This window comes from Candoia aspera, chromosome 13 (assembly GCF_035149785.1).
Source record: "Candoia aspera isolate rCanAsp1 chromosome 13, rCanAsp1.hap2, whole genome shotgun sequence".
Lineage (NCBI taxonomy): Eukaryota > Metazoa > Chordata > Lepidosauria > Squamata > Boidae > Candoia > Candoia aspera.
The window spans coordinates 10,647,838-10,662,052 of record NC_086165.1 but is presented as its reverse complement, the minus strand read 5'-3'; the positions used below and the strand labels follow the sequence as shown (position 1 = coordinate 10,662,052).

The 14,215-nt window shown below is 42.3% G+C and overlaps 1 protein-coding gene across 2 annotated transcripts in view; it reads right to left on the bottom strand.

The window, feature by feature from the left end:
- Positions 1-14,215, bottom strand: part of LOC134504994 (high affinity cAMP-specific and IBMX-insensitive 3',5'-cyclic phosphodiesterase 8A-like) — a 92,675-nt gene that overhangs the window by 29,809 nt on the left and 48,651 nt on the right. The window lies entirely within an intron of this gene.

Sequence of the window (14,215 nt, the reverse complement as noted above, 5' to 3'; positions counted from 1 at the left end):
GCTGACCAGATGAGTGGCTGATCAATCCTAGCAAGAAGACATTATCCTCCATTGCCCTAAAAGGTGATAGTCTAGCCAAGATCCTTAAAGCAGAGATATCCATGGCGGTGGTCAAAAAAGTCAAGATGGTAATCATGGCTATGTGACTGAAACCCCCCACCTCTTTTGTACATGTATTGACAAAGCATATACCAAGAGACAGGCTTTTATCACACAGTCATGGCCACCATCTTGACTTTTTTTGACACCCACCCACACACATAGATGCCCCTTCTCTCTGCTTGGGGCATCAGAGAGAAGTCCTGAGTCCTCTACACTGCAGCCATAACTCTAACCCTTAACCCTTTACAAGTATTTTCTATTTATAAAATAGAATAATAAATAAAAGTATTTTCTATATATGCCACTGCTCATCACAAATCCCTAGGAATAAAACTTGGATTTTGTTTTATCTTAAAGTTAAACTGGTGGAAAGGATTTTGACAGAGCAGCAAAGAGAGGATTTGAGGCGCACACATAGGATTTGTAACAAACAGATTCTGATGACTATGAAAGAGGAATTTTTACAATGTTATCCTTCCCAGTGAAACCACAGGTTGTGATCAGATTTAATCCTCCGCTGTCCAGAACTTGAGTAAGTACTCCAATGAGTAATTTTAAAGAGTCAGCAGGCTATCCCACACGCCACATAAAGGCCTCTGAAAATTACACGCTTTCTCCCCAGCTCCATCACTTGGAGCACAGTCCTTAAGATTCCTCAGATGCTCTTTCATTTATTACTTTAGAAATCACCCGTTTAATTTACATTTTAAACTGAAACCCAAAAGAGGGGGACAGGAGGGAGGGGAGAGAAACCAGGAAAAGTCAGGGGAGAAAGAAAAAAATATCCGAAGATGAGTATTTCTGGCAGTTCCTTCAAATTCTGTGCAACCACAATCCCAATTCTGCAACCAAAACAGAACTGAATTCTGCTACCTGTACAAATCAAATCGTTTCAAGAAAATTCAGAAAGTTATCCTTCCTTCATGGAATTAACTCTGCCTCTATTACTCATAAGATAAGGTAAGCTTCCTACAATGAGGATGGGATGGGCTACATGCTCTCTAGGACCCCTTCCAGCTCTAACATTCTATGATCCTAAAATAATCTAGGATGGGGTTTGGTAACATTGTTCCTCCAGGCGTCGGTATGCCTTTCAACATTTCTCAAGGTCCCCACCAGACAGTGTGTCCCTTGCAGTTTCCATTGTTCATGCTTTCTTAATTTGAATGCAGTTAAAGGGGAAAGCGGCACACAGTAGGAGAAACAGAGGGGTTCAGTCCAGTGAGGGGAAAAAATGAGGACATGTGCCTTGCGACATGTGGATGCAAAGCCTAGTCTTTGGGATTGGTGTCTCAACATCAGAGACAACTGCAGAAGTGGTTCGCATTGCAATGTGCTTTTCCTCATTTGCCCCCCCACCCCTGCAGCTCTGCAGATGCCACTCATGGCAAAGCACAGCACCACTAGCACCACCAAAGCACACCACCATTAAAAAGAGTGAGCAGCACAGCCTGGTGCTTCATTGAGATGCTCACTTTCCCCCGAAAAAAACAAAGATAGATTGGTTAGGAAGCCTCACTAGTTTGCCTCTAGGGCCTCATCAACCATGAGGTTCATATTAAGATGGGGTTAAATACTCAAAATTCCTAATCTGCCCCTTCCTCACTTTTCCTACTCGCATCCTTCACCAACAATGGTTTGTAGAATCATTGGGCTGGAAGGGACCTTGAAGGTCTTCTAGTCCAACCTCCTGCCCAGTACAGGAATCTTCATATCTTTTTGGAAAATGGCTGTCCAGTCTTTTCTTGAAAACCTCCAGTGATGGCACCCACAACTTCAGGAGGAAGGCTGTTCCACTGCTTAATAGCTCTCAAGGTCAAGAAAATCCTCCCTAGTTCAAGTCTGGATCTTCCACTGTAAATCCTCCAATCACTGGTTCTTGTCTTAGAACGCATTCTCTCTTCCTGCTTCTGAGGATTCAATGGCATCATCTTTACAGATTAGGCTACCAACCACCCCCAACCCAATCCAACTCTTGCATGATGCAGAGATTTGACCTGTAGAAATCAGCAAAAGATGCTATGGAGAAAGGGGCTTGGCCAGCTTCAGCTGGCTCTCTATGAGGCTTCTAAGACACTACAGGTAGTCCTTGACTTACAACCATACATTTAACGACCATTCAAAGTTACAATGGCACTGAAAAAAGTGATTTATGACAGGTCCTCGCACTTACAACCATTGCAGCATCCCCACGGTTACGTGATCAAAATTCAGGTACCTGGCAACGGGCATGTATTTATAATGGTTGCAATGTCCCAGAGTCACGTGATCGTCATTTGCGATCTTCCGAGCCAGCTCCCAACAAGCAAAATCAATGGGGAATTGTGTGATTCGCTTAATGACCATGGCAAAAAAGGTCGTAAAATTGGGTGTGACTCACTTAACAACTGCATTGCTTAGCAACAGAAGTTCCGGTCCCAATTGTGGTCATAAGTCAAGGACTACTCGTATTCTAGTGGCTCCAATTAAAAACCCAGCAATTGTTTTCAGCCTGGTTTGGAGCTGTTTCCCCCACCTGCCATAGCCCCTTTCACACCATTTATTGCCTATTGAACAGCAGGGCAAATTTTTGCAATATGACATGACAGTTCCAAAAGCCACTTTCCTTTGGCCACCAGAAATACATTTTATTCATGCAGAAAGAAGAATCTGTGGATTTTTAACTGCATGAAATGTATCTTTTCCTCTTCTTGCCCGTCATAAGGGTGCCAAGTTAGTCAATAATTTTGTGCGCATGACTTGCAAGCAGAAAACATGCCCTGACCTAAATGACGTTGGCTTGGTGTGTGTGTGTGTGTGTATTTTTATTTTAGAATAACTTGGTTACCAAATTGGCCAAGTCAGCAAAAATGAAAAAAGGCACAGACAACATGAGATGCTATTTGTACTCAGCAACATTTCTAATCTTAACTGTTCTCAGCTCAGTTTTTGGAAATCTTTTGTTTCCATGTGGTTGTGTCTGCAATCTGAAGAGAGGGCTTTAACTGCCTCAGCTTCTGCACCCAGAAAAGTCCTCCCCAAATCCAGATTGTCCCAAGCGTTTCTTTATCTAAACTGTACCCTCTAAAGTCCTGGGCCTGTAATGGACTATAACACCAAGCCAGCAAGCCTGCCCAACTCGTTTGTACATTTGCTTTGAATTTGCATCGTTGCTCCTTTCTTCATTAAGAGCTTTGCTTGGTCTCTGAGCGCATTAAGGCTGCTGGTGGGGTATGCAATGCAGACAACCAATGCAGAAGGATCGAACATTTTTTAAAATTTTATTTATTTAAGAGATTTATAAAGCTGTCCCTCTCACAATTTTTGACTCTGGGTAATGTACAGAAAAACGGGGGGGAAAATACAATCTAAAACCAAAAAACCAAGCCAAATCAAGAACGTTTTGCCATATTCTCTCTCTCTCTCTCCTTCTCTCCATCTCTCTCTCTCTCGGAAAATAAGTACTTTGAATAATTTGAACAAACCTGGCCATCTCGCCACTCTTTGCTCAGTTACGTACAAGCCAAAAAGCACTAGACCTGCATTCTTCTGGCAAGTCCAGAGTGTCTGCTGTATCTGCTTTCTGGCATTCACAAATTTATGAGGCCAGTCAGATTCTACCAGCAAAAGAATGGTGCAATGATTCAGAATGATGGATTAGGATTTGGGAGGCTCAGTCATGTGGCCTCCTGGGGCCAATCCCTAACTCTTAGCCTACCCCATTGGGCTGTTGTGAGACAAGGGAGAAACGGCAGTCCCAGTAGCAGCTGTCTATTCAGCTTCCCTAACTTGTCCTTTCAGGTAAGGATGAACATCAGACCTAGACGGAGCACCAACAGGCAATAAGGGAGGAAAGGACCACTCGCAGTGTGAAATATTTGCTCAAGACATCTTCCTCCAAAATCTGGAGCTGGTTCTATTCACTGGGGATTTTCAGCATTATTCATCAAGAAATGTTTGTATAAGTGGGAAAGATTAATGCCTGTTTTCTGTTCTCTTCCCCTGTTGTCTACATGGCCCCAAGCCTAAGAAGGGTGTTCTTCATCCTTAATTTTCGTACAGTGCCTAGAAAGCTTTAAAATAACGTTCTTAAGTACAAGTAGGCAGCCTTCCAAATGTTTGGGGTTTCAACTCTCATCTGACCAAACATCTGGAAATGCCACATCTGCCTACCCAAGCTTCAAATCCTAGTCACAGGGAACTGGAGCCATTTATGGTAACCTACCCAAATGTAGACTCTTTTTTTCCTTCCCCAGGATTCCATCCCTCTCATTCTCCAATTCAACTATCTGGAAAGAAATTATTTACTTTTTTATTTACTCTCCAATAAAGAAGAAAAAAAACCCAGTAACATACATTGGAACAGATCCTAAAATAGTCATGGCCAAATGAGCATGACTGATTGGAATCAAAGGGCAAATAAACTAAACATTGACCTGACGTAACCCATAAAAGCACTTCAAGTCTCTCCTCTTGGCCATGAGTCATTGTGTGCCATCCAGCCACAGCCACAAGCTACGTATGTGCATGTCTGTGTAATCCGATTTTTTTTTCCCTTTCCACAGAGTCCAAAAGCTTCCAATGGCCTTGCTCTCCAAATACCTGGGGGGTGGGGAGAGCACAGCTGCTTGGCGAGAAGGTCTCCGTTTCCATCTCTGCCTAAACCCAAAGTCTGCAATCTCAGAAACCAGGCACAAAGGGATTTCTGGTCTACTGCAATGTGCTCTACATGGGGCTGCCCTTGAAGAGCATTCAGAAGCTTCAACTGGTGAAGAATGCAACAGCAGGGGAAGTAAATGGCACTAGTTATTTGGCACATGTAACACCACTGCTCTGTGAGCTGCATTGGTTGCCCATGTGTTTCTGGGTGCAATTCAAGGTGCTGGTTGTCACCTTGAACATCCTTCATGGCTTAGGACGGGGTTATTTGAGGGACCACCTCTTCCCAGTTGTTTGTATATGTCTGATCTAGCCAGGCCAAAGAATGCCAGTTGGTGGGGCCTAGAAGATGGACCTTTCTGCCTTGTGGAACATTCTTCCTCTGGAGATCAGGATGGTCCCGACCCTGCTGGCCTTTCATAAGGCCCTAAAGGCCTGGTTCTGGGACTGGACCTGCATGTGCAGAGACCTGCTTCTTGGATGTATTCATGATTTGGGTTTGATGTTTCTTGACTGCTTTCTATTTTGATTTTTGTAATGCTTGTGATCGTTTTTATTGTATTTTAATTCTGTGCCGCCCTGGGTCACTTGTGGAGATGGGCAGCCATATGAATTGAATAAATAAATAAATGGAACTTGTGAACACCTCCATCCGGTAGGTGGACAGACCAACAGGACAGACCATTTCTCCAAATTTCCACCCTGCAGGAAGAAGCTGTCCAATGATTCCTCAGTGCCAGAGCTCCTCCCTAGCAGTGACTGGAGCGCTGCTAATGGGAAAAAACACAGCCTGTCATTTCCTCTTGGGATTTAATGGTGTGGGAAACCAGAAAGACTGCACTAGACAGAGGATTGCACAGTGAAAATCAGGCATTCACAGACATCCTTGGTGACATTCCATCTTGGAGAGTTTTTCTGAAATTCTTTCCTCCTTTGCTAGAGGAAATCTTCAGCAAATCTTTTTTCGCCAAATGGAAGGAGAATGGGTAGGAAGAAAAATGCAGAGGAGCTGTTGAGTGTTATAAGGCACTTGCTTTTCAAACTGCAGGTAGAATACATGGTTGCAACCTGAACCATGCCCTCCTCTGACTTGGAGCTGCTGGATGGTGCCAACTTGTCCCCTCTCCCTCCTTTTTTGCTTTGGTGCCCTGTTTTTTTTGGCCTGGAAGTCTCCAGAGTAGAGACTGCTTCCTCACCCCCAGCTTCCATACTGCAAAGCTGCCCTTCCCTCCCCCCACCCTCTTTTCAAGTTGCAACCTAATTGGAATGAAGTTGGAATGAAGTTACAAAGCTTCAATGAATGCGGCTTTGCTCCTCTGAAGCTGAACTACCAGTTCTCCCTCGCTGCAAAGTTTCTATGGACCTACAGTGGAAGGTAGGAACAAACAATCCGTTCCCTTTCCTTTGATCGTTGTAGCATCAGAGCAAGGATGACGCAACAAGGAGGAAAAAAAGGAAAAAGAAAGGTCTGTCTGAGTCACAAAGGAAAGAATATGGGAAGGGATGGGAAGGCATCCGTGTCTGCAAATATCTGAGAAAGCAAAGAAAAAGGATGAGAAGAGGGAACAATCCCTAAATGAAAAGGGAGACCTGCCACACAGAGACCAGCCATGAGGCTCACTGTCCCTCCATGGATGGGAAGGACAAGAAGTGGGGAGTGACCAGTCAGGGCTTGTGGTGGCTATAGCACCAATCTGGCCCAGTTGCCATCCATTGCAATCTGGCCTGCAATGTTAGTCAACTTCAGAACAGCCAGTACTAACATGTCTGGCCTTTCCCAGTTTTGCTCACAAGAAGATTACTTTAGTTGGCTCCACTAAGGCCTTAATCTTGGTTCCTACAGACATTCAAGCTCTCCTCCAATGTCATGTCCTGTCCCTTGAACAAAAGAAGGCTGGAAGATGTTGAAAACAGGGCTGCTCCTTTTGCACAGAATGCCATGCTTATCCGGTACCCAAGCCCCCCCGTACCCCTTGCACATAGCTATTTCCCTTAGATTTATAACCACCCTGGGTTCTAGCCAGCTGCTGGCCACTGCTGCGGCTAAACATTGCAAGCACCGAACGAACTTGAGTGCTCTTGGTCTGGCATATCACCTCTTTTTACGACGAGAGATATAATCCACCATAGCGCAATTTAAGCTAATGGATTTACAACTTTTCTCAATACAAAATGGTGTAAAAGGAAGGTACAAGCCAGCTCTTTGCTCCGACGGGTTAGAGCCAACAGTCATCAGAAGTTAGAACAGAACAAGAACAAGGAATCCCAAAGCTGGTTTGTTCTTCTGCTCGCCAGATTAAAAGGGACAAAGGGACAAGCTTTCACAGAGCTCACGCTGAACGCTGGCAGTTACATGCTAAAGACGGGACACAGAACAGACGCTGTTCTGACTGCTAGGTGCAGTTCTGCTAGCATGCCAGATCCTGCCTAAATCTCTACCCCTACTTTCCTGAGATAATGCTCTTGGGGTCTTCACCCTGCTGCAAATCAAACTGAGATGATTTGTGTCACAATTGGTACTCTGCTAAGGTATAAGCTATCTCTTGCCCATAGCTTGCTAGCTGGAAAAGAAAGAAGAAAACGTCAACTAGATTACAAGAAACTGGGGGAGGAGGGGAGTGGCCAGAAGAAAAAAGGGGCATCAGAGAGAAAATAGGCATCTCTAGCTGCCCCAAGAGATTTCCCTGAAAATCATGAGGCCTCCAATTGAAAAAAATTCAATTCAATATCCTTGGCCTAAGGAGTCTTCTGCCTATGCAGAAAAACACTCCTATGCTTTCAGAATATGCTTTACAGGGAATACCAATATGCTAAAGAAACGCTAAATACTGTAGTTTTTTTTTTAAATTAGTTATTCACAGATTTGGGCCCAGATAACTCAGGGATAGGCATCTGACTTCAGCAAGTTGAGCTCATTTTTAGGAAAACTTCTAACACTGGCAATTTCATTACACTGTTATGCAAAACCTTCCCACTTCACCCAGTCTATCTGTCAGCCTTGCAAGGTAGTCCAGACATGAAGCACACCCAGAAGTACTAGCTCTAACTTTATTGTAAGGTTACATTAACAGAATCTTGCAAATCTGAAAGTATATCTCCCCCTCGCTCACCTTTACAGTCCAAGAAACTAGGGAGGGTCCCTTCTGAGATTCCCTTCTTTTGCCCCACCCACATTCTTTCTGCAGGCTCAGCTGCCCCTTATATGACTGTTGCCTAGTCTGTGGCTCTTCCCTCTGTCTCCCAAGGTCATTCCCACATACCATTCCACTATCTCTACAGAAGAATCATTTGGGACACATGGCCATGATTATGTCCTAATAAATTTTACACCCCTCAGCAGACAATGACTATAGTTCTTATCCAGGTGAGGGCCACTGGACCATTGCATGCTGTCCTCTTTTAGGTGCTACGAACTCACTAAGGATAGAGATAGAGGCTGGAGCACAGCATCATGTGTTAATGTCACAAAACTTACACTATCTCAAGACAGAGGACACTGGAAGATTACCTGCAATGACTTATTAGCCATGGCCATCCCAAGAGGAGCAATGATGCCCTACAATTTGCAGGGCCACCCGGCTGGCACTAGAGCACATGCATGAATGAATATTTCTGCAGAATCACAGCTGGAACAGGAGAATCGAAAAAAGGAAAAGGAAAAGAAAGGAGTGGCATAAAAACAGCATCCTTACAGAAGGTCGGCCCCAAGCAGATATGTAGAGCGTTTGTCCCATATTAGAATGCTGTCCTTGTTTGGAGGCCAAGCCATGATTTTAACATCCACATTCCGGCACATGCAAAAAGCTTGACTTTTAAGGCAGCTGCACAAAACTTACATTTTATAAGTCAGGGTAAAGCAGCAGCTGCTCTGAAAGATACACCAGCCAAGTGAAAAAACTGAATTTTGCTCCTATTTTTTCTGGGTGCAATACCTGCCTCTGAGCCTCCTCCAGGTAGAGCAAAAGACATCCACAAAATCTCTTTCTATCACCTTGTACCTTCAACTCAAACCTATGTTGCCAGACTGGAGAGCAATGGAAGATGATCAAATTCAAGCCTGATAAAATTCAGGAAAAAAATATATAAATAATCAAGCAGACGGGTTATTGCACCACCCCGAGGCTTATCACAGAAGTTCTTTAAATTGGTCATTAGTTGTTTCAGTTTTAAAGTCCATAGCATTTTACCTCTTCTTCTCACTGGAGTATTACTGGACAAATATAATGCCTGAGTAACTCTTCACAAAACACATTTAGGCAATACTTAAACTCCTTACAAACAGGGATCTAGCATTCTTCTGGAAGACCAGTACACCTGTGTTTAACATCTATTTAGTGGTCTTTTGAAAGAATGGGAGACCTCTGTTTAAAATACAGGATTAGCACCCAGAAGGCCAATTTAAGGCAGGAAAGAGAACCAGGTTCTGCCAACTGCATGTTGCTGATTCTTTCCAAGTGGGCGCATCATGTTATCCATGCTTCTGTTGACAAACAGTTTTGCATGGTTGTTTTCATGCATATGTGTGTGTACCATTTGCATACTCCAACACAATTTTGTATACTCATGGGAAACTTCTGGATGTTGTCCACTGTAGCCACTTGCTTCCACCACTTCCTTTCCCTTGTAGCACTTAAGGAGTTGGGATGTTTGGAAGCTGAAACTGACAGGTGTCATGTCAGTTTCCCCTTCTAGCCTACTGACAGTAGAATGGGTAAGCCTGTATCCAAAAATAGCTAGGCTGAGAGGACCCTGGGTGGAGGACGGATCTAGGGTCAAGTGGGAAGGAGCTCTCACAGCACTCTGAGCATCCTCCCACTTCACTCCACACTTTCCTTTGCCCCACTGACCCATCAGCCAGGCTACTTTGTATGCAGATCTACTGGTCTTCTGGAAGATCCACATGAGAAATACTGTAGTCTAAGAGGTTACCCAGCACAGAGCACCTCTGTATTATGTTTGACACTCAGGGAACTTGGAAGATGGCTAAAGCTTGCCATAGGCACCCATCCACTTGCCCAAGCCTGTCCTGGTGTTCTTTCCCACTGGCTGGTGGTCCTAGGTGGGAGAGGAAAGAATGCCAGAAGACTCTGCCAATCACTGCCCTTAGGTTATCCTGATGCATGGGCAGGACACTCAAAAGCCTGGTTAGATCACAGCTTAGCCATCAGGTCAGTGTAATTTATTTATTTGTTTGTTTATATAATCTAGATACCACTTGGTTTAAAAATATGAAACATTTAAAAACTAAAGAAAGAGAAATAAATGTCTAGAAGAGAAAAACAAACAAACACAATAACAAAAAACAACGTACAAGGGCTCAGCAGCCACTCTACCCAAAAGCCTGGGAGAACAGCCAGCTTTTCAACATCATTAGGGCAGAAGCCATATGGATCTCTGGGGGGATACTATTATGCTGGGATATTTTTCTGCTGTCTCTAGGAAAAATGTGTATTAATACACAATAGAGGCCATAATATTCCTTATATAGTCTCTGTTTCAAAGGCCGAAGTCCAAGTTAAAGATGAAAGTCCAAGTCAAGGATCAAGGATCCCCAAGAAAGGTGTGGAGAAATAATTAAGTTTCCCTTCAGTTTTATGAATACAGAAAGCTGCTTTACATTGTGTTGGACCATTGGTTTCCCTAGTCTGGTATCTTAACTTGGCAACTCCCCTCAGGCTGTGAGGCTTTCTTAGATCTACCTGCAGATACCTGAGATGGAATTTAGAACCTTCTGTTTGTAATACGTACTGGTCAGTGACTGTAATAAAACTGAACTGAACTGTTTGTAATACAGGTGTTCTACCACTGGGCTACAATGACTTAACAATGAGAAGGCAGCCACAGCAGCCACAATTTCTTCCATTATGCTGAGGGAGACCATATCTCTGTTTAAACCACAGCAATTAATCTATTTCTACATTTGCATCGGCATGTAGAAATCTGTATGAACTTTTTAATGTAAAACCACACACTCATTTGTCCTAGCTTTGGGGTGATGTATTTCTTATTTTTGGATGTGTTGGTGCCTCCCTAAACTAAATCAAGTATAGATAACATCTAAGTTAAAGAAAAAAATGAGTATGCATCAGGGGTAGAAACAGATTATTCATCAGAAAATTGTGATTCCCTATCATCCCTCTACGATAGTTAAGACTGATGATTTCATGCTGCAAAACACAATTTTAAGAGACTTTTTAAAAGAGATTATCTTTATTACTGCTCTTTTTGAATTTAGATAAATCTGCCTTTTCAAACTCGGTTTATGTATTACCTTAATAAAAGTCACGTTGCTGAAGGAAATATTACTCCCTTGGTGTCACCTGTTATTTTTCTGGGAAGTTTGCCTCAGGCCAAGTTAGAATCGATTTCTTTCAGCGAAATGATATTGGAGCTGTAAGCTTTAATTGATTCAAAATAAGGAGATTACGCAACTGAGGCTCTATTAGTTCATCAATCGGTGGAGCCAATTGTGATTAGTGAAGGTAAAGTTTAATTAGCTGAGCCACTCGTTTTTAAAAGTCTGTTTTGTTTTTTGGACACTATCATTGGCTGAAAGTAGAAAAAGAAATCGAGAAAACATTTGAGATTAATGCTGATCAGAGAGAGTGAATATTCAGACTGGGTTATTAAACTTTCTGCCCCACAGTCATAATGGTGGGATATAAATCCTAAAAGTAACTTCAAAGTAGTAATAATCAACTGTTAAGGAAAAATGCTAGGGTCTGAAGGCGGAATGAAGTGGATGCATTAAGTAGCTAATGACTCTTACTTACGAAGAGAAACATATCGTTAGCCGATATGCTGTCACTCATGATACTGAAGCACCAGCATCTATAGCAACTGAGTCCTCAGAAGACCAGCTTCCCCCTGGGAGTTCTTATTTTGAACAAACCAGCCATGAGCAAAGAAAACATTTCAGTCAATAGGCTTGCTGGCAAAGCTCCTGTTTAATAAATAAACGTCATTAATGTCCCGGAGTCTCTTAATATGTACTAGACAACATATTAGGGTCACTCTTACCATTCGACATACTAGATCAGTGTTTCTCAACCTCAGCAACTTTAAGGGGTGTGGACATGCTGGCTGGGGGAATTCTGGGAGTTGAAGTCCGCGCCTCTTAAAGTTGCTGAGGGTGAGAAACACTGTACTAGGTGCTTAGCCATGCGGATTTTATCTGGTGGAGTCCGCGCTCTTCTCAATGTGATTCCAATGTGACACGGCTGCATTTTTGGTATTGTCCACACTCACCTCTCAGTATTACGAAGATTTATTTTATTTACTTTGTATTTATTTAGCAAAACATTTTGGGGGGGAAAAGCCATAATAAATAACTACAAAAAGAAGAAAAAGAAAAAGAAAAAAAAGTGGATAAATGGATAAAATACCAGTAAATAATTGGGGTTTACAACAGTCTTAAACTTTAAAGTTCAGTATTTCATTCATTAATTGATTGGATAGAACTGACTACACTGTATCATGAAAAAAAACTCTATGAAATTTGTGTGGTTGTGTGTGTGTGTAGGCCTCCAGCTCTAACTTAGAGCTTCATAAGCATTTAAAGTGAATACATCTAGAAGGTAGAAGGAAATAAATTTAACCCATCTAAAATAGGAAGATAAATAATTGCAAAAAAAGGGGGGGGACATTTTTGGAAAATACTTCCTGTAGATAGAGATTTGAGAGGCAGCAAGATGAGCGTCCCAGTGAGAAGTAACAGGAAAAGATGATCTTTTTTGTATTTAAAACCAAAACCAAATGATACAAAAGACACACAGAAATGCAGCAAGAGCAAGACATGACTACATTCGTTGTTTAAACCAGTGTTTCTCAACCTTGGCAAGTTTAAGATGGGTGGACGTCAAGCGAAGTTGACATCCACCTATCTTAAACTTGCCAAGGTTGAGAAACACTGGTTTAAACTGCTTGTTTAACTGCCATGAGCAGATGAATTAAGGCTGAACACCTACTTTATTGACTTAGAGACACTGCATTTACCACCTATCTTCCCTTCTGAACGCATCTGGCTTGGTGGACCTCCGTCCAAGGCAGCCTTGATGGAGGGCAGCAGAGGTCTGGCTACTCTACTCTTATTCTCCCACACAAACACAGCAGGATTTTTTATGACAATATTCAGAGAGCAGACATCGGCAATGAGCAATACCGAAAGCTGAGAGTTTCCGAAGAGGAACAGAGCAAACTGGCAGTTGAGTCTATAGGCTTCCAACCCACGGTTTGGCATCAACATTGTTTCAAGGATGGGCAACCTGTGGCCCTAAGGTTACAATCAGCCCTGGGTCTAATTTCATACACCTCTTAGCCTAATCCAAACCACTAACTGAAGAGAACAATTTAGACTTCTGTTAAGAACAACCTCTATGGCTTGCTTCAGCCCCATCTACTATACGTTCCCTAATAATGTATCTCTGAAGAAATATGGCCCCTGATATAAGCCAGATTGCCCATCCTGACTAAAGAGTCCTGAGTGAGCAGAAACCATTGTCCTATTTAGGGTTTGCTCTTAAGAGGGAATACTAATATGTTGGATAAAAGTTCAACAGAAAAAAGGTCATCCATCCAACCTTTAAAAAAAAAAAGAATACCCCTCTATTTCAGCTTCAGAACCAAATGTCTGTCCCAAATAAATACATTTCCTATTTGAAAGGAAATTATCTGGAACTGGGGAGGGGGTGGGACTGAGTAACAGAACGCGAAATCCTAAAATTAGCTGTACCTACCATACATTTCTCTACAAAGAGGAGTGTGTTGGCTGAGCAATTGCATCACAGTGGCAATCTTTGTTTCCACAGAGATTATGACATATGGTCGAAGCCGGGCCTTAAATTAGAAGACTCCTTCAAGAGAGAGAGAGAGAGAGAGAGAGAGAGAAGGGAAAAAATCCGCACTGATCTTTTCGTGGAAATGAATAGTGTATTCAGCATGAAGAAAGCTCCTGTTATGGTTCTGCCCATCTTTGGCCCATCAATGTCATTTCCGAGTATTGCTTTTGTATAATTTTAAGAAGCAAGCAAGGTCATCCACGGAAAATGAATGCCTTCAACAACTAATCTCTCTACCATGCTTAGAACGGTTGCATAATTTTTACCAAACCTATTTCCGTTATTGCTATTACTACTTTTCCAAACCAGAAAAATAGCCAGTTCTCCATTACTGTTATTATTAATCACTACTGTAAATGCTACTTCTTCTTCTACTGCTGCTACTACTATTACTACTACTAATAATAATTCATAGACACAACAATAACAGAGATTTTCTGAAGTGGAAAATTATCTTTATTCCGCTCTGCATGTATAGATTTTAAAAATATATACTGGGGCAATTTCCTTTAGAATAAAATCTGTAAAATAAGTCACCATAACCCTGCATTTGGCAGTGGGAATTCGTCTTACAATTGCAAGAGAAAGTGCTTATGGAAAAGTTATTGGAATACAATCTCAGAATCATTTTTTAAAAA